The sequence below is a fragment of the Rattus norvegicus genome, chromosome 6 (assembly GCF_021556685.1).
Source record: "Rattus norvegicus strain SHRSP/BbbUtx chromosome 6, alternate assembly SHRSP_T2T, whole genome shotgun sequence".
Lineage (NCBI taxonomy): Eukaryota > Metazoa > Chordata > Mammalia > Rodentia > Muridae > Rattus > Rattus norvegicus.
The window spans coordinates 18,478,915-18,493,616 of NC_141539.1; the positions used below are offsets into that span (position 1 = coordinate 18,478,915).

General features: G+C 38.3%; 1 long non-coding RNA gene across 1 annotated transcript in view; it reads left to right on the forward strand.

The window, feature by feature from the left end:
• LOC102552412 (uncharacterized) overlaps window positions 1-14,702 on the forward strand; it is a 490,342-nt gene that overhangs the window by 411,766 nt on the left and 63,874 nt on the right. Inside the window, exon 3 of the long non-coding RNA XR_015622770.1 lies at window positions 5,409-5,504. This is a non-coding gene — a long non-coding RNA (uncharacterized LOC102552412). The remainder of the gene's footprint in view (window positions 1-5,408; window positions 5,505-14,702) is intronic.

Consider the following 14,702-nt stretch of genomic DNA (forward strand, 5'->3'; position numbering starts at 1 on the left):
CAATTAGACAGGATGGATGAAGCAAAGAAGTGCAGACCGACAGGAGCCGGATGTAGATCGCTCCTGAGAGACACAGCCAGAATACAGCAAATACAGAGGCGAATGCCAGCAGCAAACCACTGAACTGAGAATAGGTCCTCCGTTGAAGGAATCAGAGAAAGAACTGGAAGAGCTTGAAGGGGCTCGAGACCCCATATGTACAACAATGTCAAGCAACCAGAGCTTCCAGGGACTAAGCCACTACCTAAAGACTATACATGGACTGACCCTGGACTCTGACCCCATAGGTAGCAATGAATATCTTAGTGAGAGCACCAGTGGAAGGGGAAGCCCTGGGTCCTGCTAAGACTGAACCCCCAGTGAACTAGACTATGGGGGGGGAGAGCGGCAATGGGGGGAGGGTTGGGAGGGGAACACCCATAAGGAAGGGGAGGGGGGAGGGGGATGTTTGCCCGGAAACCGGGAAAGGGAATAACACTCGAAATGTATATAAGAAATACTCAAGTTAATAAAAAAAATAAAAAATAAAAAAAAAGTTTTGATTTTCTTTCTAACCTCACAATGGAAGATCTTAACACCCGAGACAGAGAAAACGACTCAAGAGACCTAAAAATCAGCCACAGACTTCAGAGTCTGGAATATTCTGAGCAATTTTAGCTGCTGCTCTATTTTTGTTATTGAAAACAGATGCACATCTAAACATAGTTGTTTGCTTCATGTCATCAAAGATATGATAAACATAATTATGCAGTCAACCTTAATTCTTGTGTGTTCTAATTTTCACTTTATTAAAATGATTTTGAGATTCCATCCCACAGTTTATGCAAATTTTCACACACCTGTGATAAAAATGTGGTTCTGTTCAGTGTTTTAATATAAACACAATAAAAGTAATACCTAACGAGCAGAAAGGAATCTTTTCCTCTCCCTAACAGAAAGAGCAATCTTATTATTTGGCATAATTAGGTAAATTCATCCCATTGCAAACACAATTCAGACTTCCGTGTTCTGGGTTAGTTTTCTGTTTCGGGAACAGTACAGCACCCCATTCAAAGCCGCTATTGAAGTTTATGTTTTACAGTATGGTAGAAAAGTCCCTTTCTTCCCCAAATTATCTCCTCCACTTCTCCTACATACTTCAGAAATATTACATACTGTAGTCGGATGAGATCTGGCTTAGTTGGTACAATGTATGCCTAGCATGAACAAAGACCCGGGCAAGCGCCCAGCATAAGAAAAATCTGATGAGTTGGCATACCTGTGTAATCCCAGCACCAGGGACCTGAGGAACTGAGGAAAACCAGCAGTTCAAGATAATTGTTGGCTACAGAGTAAGTTTGAGGCTGAATTGGCCTACATGAGACATGAGACCTTGTACCAAATAAAAGAAAAACAAAACAAAACAAAATTAAATAATATATACCCACCAAGATTCAATATTGATTATAATTGCAGAATAAATTGTGACTGTTAAACAGAAAAAAGCATAATAATTGTGAACATGCATAACTTCTCTAAGTTCTACTAATTTTCCTGTATAATTCCATTTAATGCTACTGTTTTAGAATTCAGTGCCCCCAATTTTCATTTTATGTATATAAATAATGCATGAATATAGATGATGAAACTTTGCCTAAGGGGTGTGATAAGGATTCAGTTTAAAGATGAATGAAAATTGTTTTATCATAGGTGAGACAAATTCAATAAATAATGTTCTTCATAGGAAACCAAGACTCATTTTTATGCTCAAGTTTCCACATAAAATGACTCAAAGTAATATGCTTTAAATTCTATCCAATATTGGAAATATAACATATTTTTTGTATATTAACTTTGTCAGGTTTATGACACCAGAACATACTAGAGTATAAGCTCTTAAAGTCACATGATGCAGTGGTAACCAAGGGGAGGTACCAAGGGAAGAGGGTAATGGGGGAGGATTTATAAAGGCAGGTCTGGGGGGAGAAGAAGGAGGGGGCTGTGAATAAAAGTAAACTATAAGGAAAAGAGTCTTGAAGCTAGTGAATTTGAGTATACCCTGGAATCCACGAACCTACAGAAACTCCTCAGAAGTCTTCAGTCACATCCAGTTCCTAGATTACCATGACTAATGCATGTGTATCGGCTTCAGAGACTGAGTAATGACCCTCATAGCTGCAAAGCTGGGCTATTTTACCGCTCCAGTTACTGAGAGACCTGTGAAAGAGATCAGGGATCTAGAAGCGTGCCACAGTGAAAGCCAAAGTAAACCATAAGAAGCAAGGCCAAATCAAACAGAAATAAAGTAGAACAAAAAATGCATAGTCACTCTGGAAATGAACTCTTTTATAGGAGTAGATAGACTAGGAGGTGTGGCCTTTTTGGAGTACACATGTCACTGGTGGGATTTGCAAGTTCTAGGCTCTTTGTAGGCTGATACTTTTCAAAACCTAGCGTAATAAGGGTATTTAAATGATTTAACCTTCCTTCTAGTCCACCACCCACCAAAGGTAGGGCAAAAGATGGTGGACCTGTTTAGAAACAATTCTTTGGGGAGAATCCAATCTTCATTGTCAGTATATCAGCAGTTCAGTTCACATGAATCAGCTGCGGTAGCTTGATGCACTTGCAAACATAATTCATGAATCTGCAATGACAGTTTGATCCAGAAGAAACTACAAGATTCTTCCTATCTCCTGAGTCTGGAGAAGCAGCAAAAGCTGACAGAACATCACCACAAGTTCCTTGGTGTGTTTCTCTCTACAAAATCATAACAAATGATGACCAGAAAAGAGTGGCAAAGGGAACCAATACCACATAATGTTGTCCCATCTGTTGAGTTATATTTACACCCTTTCTAACGATCAGGTGTTCTTTCAAGTGTCTGCTCTAGGAAAGCATCACATGTCCCTTTTCCAGGCTACTTTCAGAAAACTCCACATATCTGCTTCAACAAAACATCCTCTCAGAAGATAGTTTCCAGAAAAACATAACATGACACAACAGAGTCTCCAAACACACCGGAAATTTACACTTCAGCTTTCTCTCCCTGTGGGGTGGTAAAACCATGCCAGGAATCTTGGTGGGTAGAGTGGGTTGAGACTTATAAACTCGGTGGGCATACATCTGAGACTTATGTGACTCCTGTTCCTTACCAGGTTCCTGGTCTGAAACACATGCCACACTCCCCACATAAGGAAATGTGACCTGTGGTTACGTAGGCTCAGAACAAGAGTTCTCCATGCAATGAGTAACCTAGAAGCCCTGAGGGCTTAGCAAAGAACTTTCCCTTCCCAGACACTCCTCACTGCAAGTTATTTAATTTTGGGTCTACCCTGAGATATGGGTACAGTATGCATCTATTTTCCACCACTAACAGCCAATTAACAGTTTAGAACCATGGACTGTCTCTTTCATTAAGATCTACTAGTTAGAAGCCATGGCAAAAACAGTCACTATTGAGCCTCAACTTAATTCTCCTGTAAAAGGCCTCTCTGGGCTCTTAGCCACAATGTTTCCTAGACCATGGAATGTGTCTTGGTGTTTCCCTGAAGCTCAGCATTTTGCATTTTGCCTCCCAGGGGGCCATGCTCTGAGTCAGAATGTGGGATGTAACACTGGACTACTTCTCCAGCACAATGGCTAACCTGCCTGCTCCCATGCTTTCTGCATGTTGATAATAACCAAAAATAAGAATAGAATAAGAATAAAAATAATGATAAAAGACTCTGAAACTATAAGAAGTCCATAATTAAATGCTTTTTTTCAAAAGAGTTGCCTTGGTCATGGTATTTCTTCACAGCAATAGAATAGTTACAAAGATACAAAGACAAGAGATTTCACAAGTGTCTTTCTTAGCACTAACAATTAAGCACATTTGTATCACATAGGGATTAGTAACAGAAACTTTGAAATTTCTCCTTGTGAAGAATAGAATTAATCCAAATCACACAAATAACCACCAAATGGATCCTATTAATTCGTGAAGCCAATCATGTGAGTATGTATTTTCAAAATATATGAATGTGTTTGTAAAAATATATAGTTTTTATTTATTAAAGCAGTTTTGGGAGGCTTTGATTATGTCAACTTGATTTTTTTATACTTCATTATCATATATTTTATAATATCAGGTAGTGGAGGGATAGCTCCAAAGAAAATATAAGTTTTATCCAGTCTATGAACAAAAGTTAATTGTGATCAGAAAGGAAGTTGTTCACTGGTCCTTCCAAGTTAAACAACTGTTACATTTACCAGTCACAAATGTGTTCTAGTAGCATATATTGGTTTAAGTCTGCCAATCTCTGAGAAATAAAATGATCTGAATTAATCTTGTGATTACATTTTATGAGCAAAGTACTCATCTCATATCTACCTTACTTCATGCATGTGTTTTTAATAGCTTTCCTCTCTTTGCTTCTTTGAGATGCAAGGAAAATATGTTCTTTACTCTTGATGTTATTCTTACTGTTTGATAATAGCAGAAATCCATTCATTCTTCGCTTAGCTATTCAATTACTATAGATTTCTACTGTACAATATTCCTTATTTCTGCAAGGAAAATGAGAATAAGTGTGCTCTTCGGAAAAGGTGTAGCTTGGGTGTTAAATGACCATCACTATTCTACTACAGAGCCAGAGCAATTTGCTTCAGTCTTTAGAACTTTGGTTATGAGAAGTAAATTAAAATGGGCAAAGGTTTTTTGAAATACCTAGAAATCTGCCTTACAATTGTATCTCCCCCACTCTATTTCAGGTACATTCATTGAAGGCAGTGGAGTGTGTGTGTGTGTGTGTGTGTGTGTGTGTGTACGCATGTGTGTGCACACATGCGTGTACACACATGCTATCTTTTGGAAAAAAGAGACTCATCTCTTAATTGTATGATGTTCTCATTGAAAAGAGGATTACAGAGAGAAAATCACAAAATAGAGATGTAGACACCTGTCATTTCATGAAGGAATTATTCCAAAGTGAAAGGTGAAATGAAATATTTGAATGAATTCAACTCACTTCATTACCAGTGAAATAAGACAATTTATTACAAGGAAGTGTCATATCCCACTAGAACTGAGGGCACATCCATTGATATGCCTACTGTTCACCTTTATACACTATGTAGAGTACATTCAATCCTCAGGGTGGTTCCAGTCCTTTAAGATACATCGTTTCTATGTTAGACAAATCCTCAGTACAAATTAACCCTCTAACGGTTTACTTGTTTGAAACAAAAGAATAGATCTTACCCGACTCCCTGGGGGAAGCGTGGTGGGATGGGAGGATGGGGACAAGGCTGTGCAAGCATTTCTCACAGCTGTTAGGGTCATTTTGACCATACATGACTTTTACCTTTACATTAACTTTGGAGCCTACATTTTGGTGAATTTTTATACTAAGATGTCTCATGCAGTTCTCAATATTTCATTAAAGGTCAGAGACCGGAAGGGTGTAGCTGAGGAACCATGTCTACTGGAAGGATGATTGCAGGACATCTGGAACCATGTTACCAGACAGGCATAAAAAATGGTAATGTTGCGTGAACTCAAACCTGGGAAAATCTCAGAAATGAGACCTACAGGAATGTATCTGCTTTGGGGGCACATAACCACAACACCTCACTGAAAGGACTATGGGCACTGGGTTGCTATGGCATAAACACTAAGAGTTCTCCATGCTAATAAAGTATCAAGATAGGGCCAAGCCTCTGCCAATGAGCTTTCCCTCCTGGGTATTCTCAAAAAAGGTATTGAATTCCTACTTCACCCAGAACAAAGTGAATGCATTCACATCCACCATCAAATGAACCAGTATGACTAAGCAAGGATCATTTCTTCATTACGAATTGTGGGGGGATGGGAGGTGGGGAAGAGAGGCCTCATCTTAGAGAGTTGCTTTTAAAACTCCAAAGGAAGACCTTCTAACCTACTGCTCCTCAATACTCTAGGCACTCACTTCAAATCAAACCAGGTTTCCCTGGTCCCAGTCTCTGCCTTCCCCATCCTGCCAGGTGTTTAGATAACATGAGGGGAAGCTTGGATCTGGGACACCGTCCTCCTAACCCCCAGTTCCTGACTGCCAGCAGTATGGCAGGAGTACTCCTTCTGGTACAGAAGAGACTGGGAACCACAGCAGTTGTCCCAGACTCTACTGTTTCCCCTTGCGGACCAGTGAAAGAAAACACGGATTGCACTAACCATTTCAGACTGCCTTACCTTCTCCCAGCGAGCCCTCAGCTCTAGGAACACTGCAGGGGAGAGACAGGGTACTGAGTGACTGATAATCACATTTTCTGTTCTTTATCATTCATCTCACTCTTTGTAGCACCCTAGACCTGCCATGCTCCTGCTCTGAGCCTGGGGATTACAGGTACATAGATTATGTCATTTTATTTCTCTGTGCTGAGTCTGCAGCTGTATTTTACACTTCAACCTTGTAGAAACCTAGAAAGACATTTATTTTAGCATAGATACACAGAGAAAATCAGTAAGAAAGTGAGCCCCCCAAAATGCTTATTTTGGTGACAGTTCATTTGAAATCTCTTGGAAATTAAGAAACTGACATTACAATTTTAATTTGTCCTAGTGAAATCATTAACACAATAAAGTAGATACATTGTAACTACAAAAAATTTTTTATTGAATATTTTCTTTTTTAACATTTCAATTATCACCTTTCCCAGTTTCCCTCTGGAACCCCCCCACATACTCCCTCCCACCTCCCTGCCCTGGCATTTCCATACACTGGAGCATCAAGCCTTCACAGGACAAAGGGACTCTCATCCAATTGATGCCCAACAAGGCCTATCCTCGCCGACATATGTGGCTGGTGCCATGGGCCCCTCCATGTGAACTCTGGTTGGTGGTTTAGTCCCTGGGAGCTCTGGGGTGTCTGGTTGGTTGGCACTGCTGCTCTTCCTATGGGGTTGTTAAACCCCTCAGTTACCTCAGTCCTTTCTCTAACCACTCAATTGGGGAACCCGTTCTCAGTTCAACGGTTGACTGCAAGCATCTGCCTCTGTATTTGTCAGGTTCTAGCAGAGGCTCTTAGCAGACAGCAATATCAGACTCCTGTCAGCATGCACCTCTTGGCATCCCCAATAGTGACTGGGTTTGGTGACTGAAAGTGGGATGGATCCGCATCTGTGTCAGTCTCTGGATGGTTTTTCCTTTAGTCTCTGTTCCACACTTTGTCTCTGTATTTGCTGCTATGAGTATTTTGTTTGCCCTTCTAAGAAGCACTGAAGCATCCACATTTTTGTCTTTCTTCTTCTTGAGTTTCATGTGGTCTATAAATTATATCTTGGGTCTTCTGACCTTTAGGGCTAATATTCATTATCAGTGAATACATATCATGTGTATTCTTTGGTGATTGGGTTATCTCACCCAGGATGATATTTTCTAGTTCCATTCATTTGCCTGATATTTTCATGAAGTCATTGTTTTTAATAGCTGGATAGTATTCCATTGTGTAAACGTATCACAATTTCTGTATCCATTCCTCTATTGAAGGACATCTGGGTTCTTTCCAGCTTTTGACTGTTTATAAATAAGGCTGCTGTGAACATAGTAGAGCACATGTCCTTGTTATATATTGAAGCATCTTTTGGGTTCATGCCCAGGAGTGCTATAGCTGGGTCCTTAGGTAGCACTAGGTACAACTTTCTGAGTAACCACCAGATTGATAACCAGAGTGGTTGTAGCAGCTTGCAATCCCATCCAACGATGTAGGAGCGTTGCTCTTTCTCCACATCGTCACCTGCATCTGTTGTCACCTGAGTTTTTGACCTTAACCACTCTGACTGGTGTGAGCTGGAATCTCAAGGTTGTTTTGATTAGCATTTTCCTGATGACTAAGGATGTTGAACATTTCTTTAGGTGCTTCTCAGTCACTTGATATTCCTCTGTTGAGAATTGTTTAGCACCGTACTGCATTTTTAATAGGGTTATTTGGCTCTCTGGAGTCTACCTTCTTGAGTTCTTTATATATATATTGGATATTAGCCCTCTGGCAGATGTAGGATTGGTAAAGATCTTTCCCCAATCTGTTGGATGCTGTTTTGTCCTATTGACACTGTCCTTTTCCTTAAGAAACTTTGCAATTTGATGAGGTCCCATATGTTGATTCTTGATCTTCGAGTATAAGCCATTGGTTTTATTCAGGAAAATTTCCCCTCTGTCCATGTGTTCGAGGCATTTCCCCATTTCACTTCTATTAGTTTCAGTGGAGGTCCTTGATCCATTTGGAATTGAGCTTTGTACAAGGTGATAAAAATGGATCAATTTGCATTCTTCAACATGCTGACCTCCAGTTGAACCAGCACCATTTGTGGAAAAATGCTTTCATTTTTCCACTGGATGTATTTCATTCCTTTGTCAAAGATCAAGTGACCATAAGCCTGTGGGTTTATTTCTGTGTCTTTAATTCTATTCCACTGATCTACCTGTCTGTCTCCATACCAATTCCATACAGATTTTAATCATTATTGCTCTGTAATACACCTTGAGGTCAGGGATGGTGATTCACCCAGAGGTTCTTTTATTGTTGAGAATAGTTTTTGCTATACTGTTTTTTTTTTATTCTAAATGAATTTGCACATTGCTCTTTCTAACTCTATGAAGAAGTGAGGTGAAATTTTGATGGGGATTGCATTGAATCTGTAGATTGCTTTCAGCAAGATGGCCATTTTAACTATATTAATCCTTCCAGTCCATGAGCATGAGACATCTTTCCATCTTCTGAGATCTTCTTCAATGTTGGGGACAGGACCGGACTGCGGGACTAGGCAAAGCTAGAACCCTGCCCTGAGCAGATTCCCAAGAAGGGCTTGACCTTTTCAAAGAAAGAACATGTCCCCGGAAGACTGTTGCCTCTTTGTCTAAGGAGGATATCTTGCAGTTTAATGACTCATCTTATGTCCTTGGGCACTTCCCAGTACTCCTCCCCTCCCCCGGCCTAAGCTTCAGTCCTGCTTCAATTCCTGCTTCAGAGCATTAAATGCTGTACATTCCTCTCAATAAACAGACCTTGACAAGACAATGCTTGGTCTCGCTCCTCTTTCTCGCAGGTTCTCGCTCCGTTCTCCCGCAGGTATGGGTCCCCCTTGACCCCCACAAATAACTGAGTCCCCGCTGGCGGGGGAACTTCAATTTCTTTCTTCAGAAGGTTTTGTCATACAGACCTTTCACTTGCTTGGTTAGAGTCACACTGAGATATTTTATGTGGACTATTGTGAAGGATGTCATTTCCCTAATTACTTTCTCGGCCTGTTTATCCTTTGAGTAGAGGAAGGCTATTAGTTTGTTTGAGTTAATTTGTTAATTTTATATCCAGCCACTTTGCTGAAGTTTTTTTTTATTATTTATTTATTTATTTTTTTTTTTTTATCAGGTTTAGGAATTCTCTGGTGGAAAGGTTTTGGGTCACTCATGTATATTATCATATCATCTGAAGATAGTGATATTTTGACTTCTTCCTTTACAATTTGTATCCGTTCGACCTCCTTTTGTTGTCTATTTTCTCTGGCTTTGAGTACTATAATGAATAGGTAGGGAGACTGGGAATCTTCATCTAGTCTCTGATTTTAGTGGGATTGCTTCAAGTTTCTCTTCATTTAGTTTGATGTTGGCTACTGGTTTGCTCTTTATTATTGTTTTTACTATGTTTGCGTATGGGCCTTGCATTACTGATCTAAGACTTTTATCACGAAGGGGTGTTGAATTTTGCCAAATGCTTTCTCAGTATCTAACGAGATGATCATATTTTTTTTCTTAAGTTCATTTATATAGTGGATTACTGTCAGCTACACCTGCATAGCTAACCTGTTACCCCAAGTCAGCGAGGGCCTGTGGATTAAAACGAAAACATGTACACAGGTCACCCATTTCCTTATACAAGGCAAAAGCCATGGAAAACAACAAGGCAGGTGAAAATCCCCAACCAAGAAAACAGGAAAAGTCTGTGTGGTGGAAAGTTCTGGGCCCAATCAGGGGCATAAACAACTTCTTAACAACAACAAGCTGGAAGGCTCGGTGGGGAGGAAGGGTGCCATGGAAAAGCCGAAATCAGGGGCTAAGAGCAGCTGCCAAAGGTGTAAACAACTTCTTGCTATAGCAGTCTAAAAGGCTCAGCAAGGGGGAAGGGAAACACCAAGGTAGGGCCCCACAGATTACATTAATGGATTTACATATATTGAACCATCCCTGCATCCCTGGGATGAAGCCTATTTGGTCATAAGGGATGATTGTTTTGATGTGTCCTTGATTCGGTTTGTGAGAATATCATTGAGCATTTTTGTATCGGTATTTATAAGGGAAATTGGTCTGAAGTTCTATTTCTTTGTTTGGTCTTTGTGTGGTTTAGGTATAAGAATAATTGTGGCTCCATAGAATGAATTGGGTAGTATTTCATATATTTCTATTTTGTGAAATAGTTTGAAGAGTATTGGTATTAGGTTTTCTATGAAGGTCTGATAGAATTCTGCACTAAATTTATCTGGTCCTGGGCTTTTTTTTTTGTTGGGAGACTTTTAATGACTGCTTCTATTTCTTTAGGAGTTTTGGAAATGTTTAAATGGCTTATCTGATCCTGCTTTAACTTTGGTACCTGGTATCAGTCTAGAAAATTGTCCATTTCCTCCATATTTTTCCAGTTTTTTTTTTCAGTACAGGCTTTTGTAGTAGGATTTGATAATTTTTTTAATTTCCCCAGTTACTGTTGTTATGTCTCCCTTTTCATTTCTGATCTTGTTAATTTGATAATGCCTTTGTTCCCTCTGGTTAGTCTGGATAAGGGTTTATTTATTTTGTTGATTTTTCTCAAAGAACCAGCTCCTGGTTCTTTGTATTCTTTTTGTTTCTACTTGGTAGATTTCAGCCTTGAGTTTGATTTTTTTTTTCTTGACATCTACTCCTCTTGAGTGTATTTGCTTCTTTTTGTTCTAGAGCTTTCAGGTGTGCCATCAAGCTGCTAGTGTGCTTTCTCCAGTTTCTTTTGGAGCTATGAATTTTCTTCATAGCACTGTTTTCTTGAGGAGTGATGATCACTTCTGAGTTCAGAAAAGCTCAGTGATGCTCAATTTTATTTCAGTTTAGAGACTCTTGCCTGTTCCTTGAGAATTGCAATATTTAAGTAATGGAGAAGGGGGCAGAGGGAAACTGGAAGGGACGATAGCAGTAAAGATGTGTCAGAGTTATATGGAAACCAATTACAGGCTTCTTAAAATAATCTCTATACACATATATGAAATTAATTAAAAAATAGTTACCATATAAAGGTAACGATGCTCCAAATAGCCAGCAAATGTGAATAAACAGAAAGCTAAGTCCCAGGAATGAATTAATTATTTTGGATTTGTGAGGTTCCAAAGACCAGGAAACATTGCTGGACATTGCTAATGTTCTTGATTATCCTTCATAACTTGATATTAAACTCTATTTCTGAAGATACCACATACTTGAACCATAGAACATGGAAAAAATCAAACTGGTACTGACCTGAAAGATTCATCTTGAATACCTAACCATTATGTTTCTGAAGGTGCTATGTATGCTAATTTAATCAGCGTTTTTATAACTGACTTGATATGACATAACGCACTTCAAATAATAGTGGTAAAAATATTGGAGAATAACGTACAAATTTTGATTTATTTAAATCATGTTTCAGAAATTGAAACCCACATCTAGCACCATTACTGGGGCAAGAGGCTATGGCTAGGCAAATCATAGACTCTAGCAGATAACTTACTACTTTTTATCTGCTAAATATGCATAGTATTAAATCAATTGTTAATGATTTATCATTAAACCCATAGATTATGACTTTTCAAATCTCATCAGAGAAGCTATGTTTGCAGTAGATGGTGATCAACACAGAAACATGCAACTAGAAAAAATGAATAGAATAAGAGACTGTAAAGTCCAGTTTTGAATGAAACATATATATCATATTCATTTTTCTGAAAGGTCAGGGATCATTAAACAAGACAGGGCAACAAAGAGAGCCAGAGGCTGTAGATGACAACCAGGAAAGAGTAGTTTCTAGACACAGCAGAGCCTCTGTACTTATGAACTGCAACATACGGGCTGTAACAGTGTGAAAAAACTTGCATATATCCAAACTCAATTAAAACCCAGCACGGAGATCGGGAGTTGGATCAACGTTCCACCTTTAGTCTAGGAACTATAGGCCATTGTTACTTTCTGTGAGGGAAAGGACATTTTTTTCTAAGACTGTATCCCCTAGAAAATGATAACACTCCAGTAGGAAAACACACATCTAAGAATATTTGGGATGAACAAATTGGCTTTGATGAGGTAGAGTACACAGTTGGGTATGAAGAGAATTGGCAGTGATTCCCAGTTGAATTGGGGGAAAGCAGGGTGACTATAACCAAAACCTGTAGAAATTCCCAAAGAAAAGCAATATATATGTTTCTTTTCAAAATTTACCTAAAACACTTTCTGTAATTATTTTTACTTATAAGAATGTAAACATTTAAATGTAAAAATGATGCTACTTTGATTTATTTATGCTATAATACTATGTCCTAAGTTAGCAATAGGTGGTAGCAGCTAGACTCAAGCAGAAGGCATCTCACTTCTGATGTTAATGGTTATTTAAGGCCCACACTAGGAAAAGGTAACTTGTGTGGTGCTATAGTTAAAGTCAAATCCAGATACAGAAACATCACAGAAATACTCCTCCATGTAAAGACTGAAGGTTAACTAGTGTGGTGCAAATGATTATTACTACTTATAATTGCTTTCAAGGAATCTAGATGTCTTTATATATAGTGAAATATTTCTTCAAAAGCTTCAAAGAACAATGTGAATGTAGTTTCCATAGAACATGAAGAATTTAGACAATCCTTGAGCTTACACACCTTACCATAATACAGAAGTGGTAGCCATTTGGTGGAAATGGTGCTTAGAATGTTTGCTCTTTTTCTGGGCTAACCATGGACAGTAGAGTATTCTCTCTGGGAATAAGACTGACATTGAGCCTCATTTCCCAGGTATCTCCAGGCAAACTGGGACTCACAGTAGCATCTCACAGTACTAAGACGTGAGGGCTGTGAGGCAAAGAATATTACATGTTTTAAGTTTGTGGAAAAAATAGTAGTTTTATACTGAATTAGCCATGAAATTGTAATGGCCTTCACTGGTTTTGCTCAAAGACCCATGGAGCCCTGAAGTGAGAGCGATTGATGGTCTTAGAGCAGACACCATTAGGAAATCTTTTAGCTGAACATAAGTATCTATCTTTGCAGTGTCTGCAATGCTGATGGTATATCCATACACATTTCAATTTCAATAGAAAAAAGTTTTCTTGGACAACTTGAGTATTATTACTTTTTACTTTCATCCAAGATTCTAATTTTCTTCATATTATGACTCTAAAACATCTTTAAATTGTTCTCTTTTACCTAATGAGTATTTAATTACTAGTACTCCCTGTTACTTAGTGTATGAGCTAATTATGGTTGTGACTTATTTTTATAGGAAATACAGCGTGAGTACTAAGTTCTTAAAACTGTTCCCCTTTTCAAGTTTTGGTTCATTTAAAATGGCAGAAAGGAATAAATATTTGAAAAATGAAAAGAAGAGGGAATTTTCCTGATTATTAGATATTGTTGAAAAAGCATTTTCAGCATCTGTCTGCCTGTCTGCCTGTGTGTCTGTCTGTCTGTCTATCATCTATACTGGTTATCTGTTTTTTAGGGAGATCTTAAATTGATTATATAGACCAGGCGGGCCTTGAATTTGCAATGACTCTCTGCCTCTGTCTCCCATGTACAAAGATTGCTGTCATGCATATCTACCTGTCTCAGTATTATATTTTATTACTTTCAAGCATATCTTGTGAAACTAAAGTAGTTAAAAATGTATTTACTGTTATAAAAACTGCCCAAGATCAATGAAAATGTTATACAGTGTGCCATAAACACTTTTTTAATACAGTAGATTTTGTCACTGTTCTTCAAATATTAATACATCTGACTAATTATTACCCATGATTTCAAAACATGGTGGTGATTCAGAAGAAATACATGTGAAACCTTTGGTACCGTCCGAGAAGGCTTTGGGATTGAATTTTATAATCTAACCAATCTTGCCATGATGGTTTCTAATGTGAAATGAAAATGTTTCCCATTCATCATAAATGGCAGACCATTTATACCTTGTTGAGTTTAAGGAACATTTATATTTAATTTAAAGTGAAATTTTCAAGTTATGAATTTGATTACTAGAAAAATACAATGTGATTTTACTTTTAAATCTTACGCCAAAAGGCTTCTCAATTTAATTTCACAGTGCTGAGAGAAGAGAAGTCTATAACATATAGTCTTAATTTACAGTGGCTTTCCTGTTGGAACTCTGCAGAAAATGTGCTGATTGTTTTCCTGCTGTGGCATGAGGGCAATGGAAACTTTTAAGGCCTCTCTGTTATTTATTTATTCTAGAATTGAGCATAGTTTTTATGTCACTCACATCTCTGCAAGTTTTTTATTCAAAATCACCCTTTGAGAGCAGATCTGACAGGTTTCAGATTATCTACAGAAAAAAGTTCAATAATGTATTTTTAATGTTATTAAAGTTTAGCCACACAATCTTTCTCCTTTAAATCTCTGTCTACCTGCCTTGCATAGGCATCTTTTTCAGGATGCTCAGAGTTGGATAGATGTGTGATATTTCAATACTATGAGTTCCTAATACTTAACTT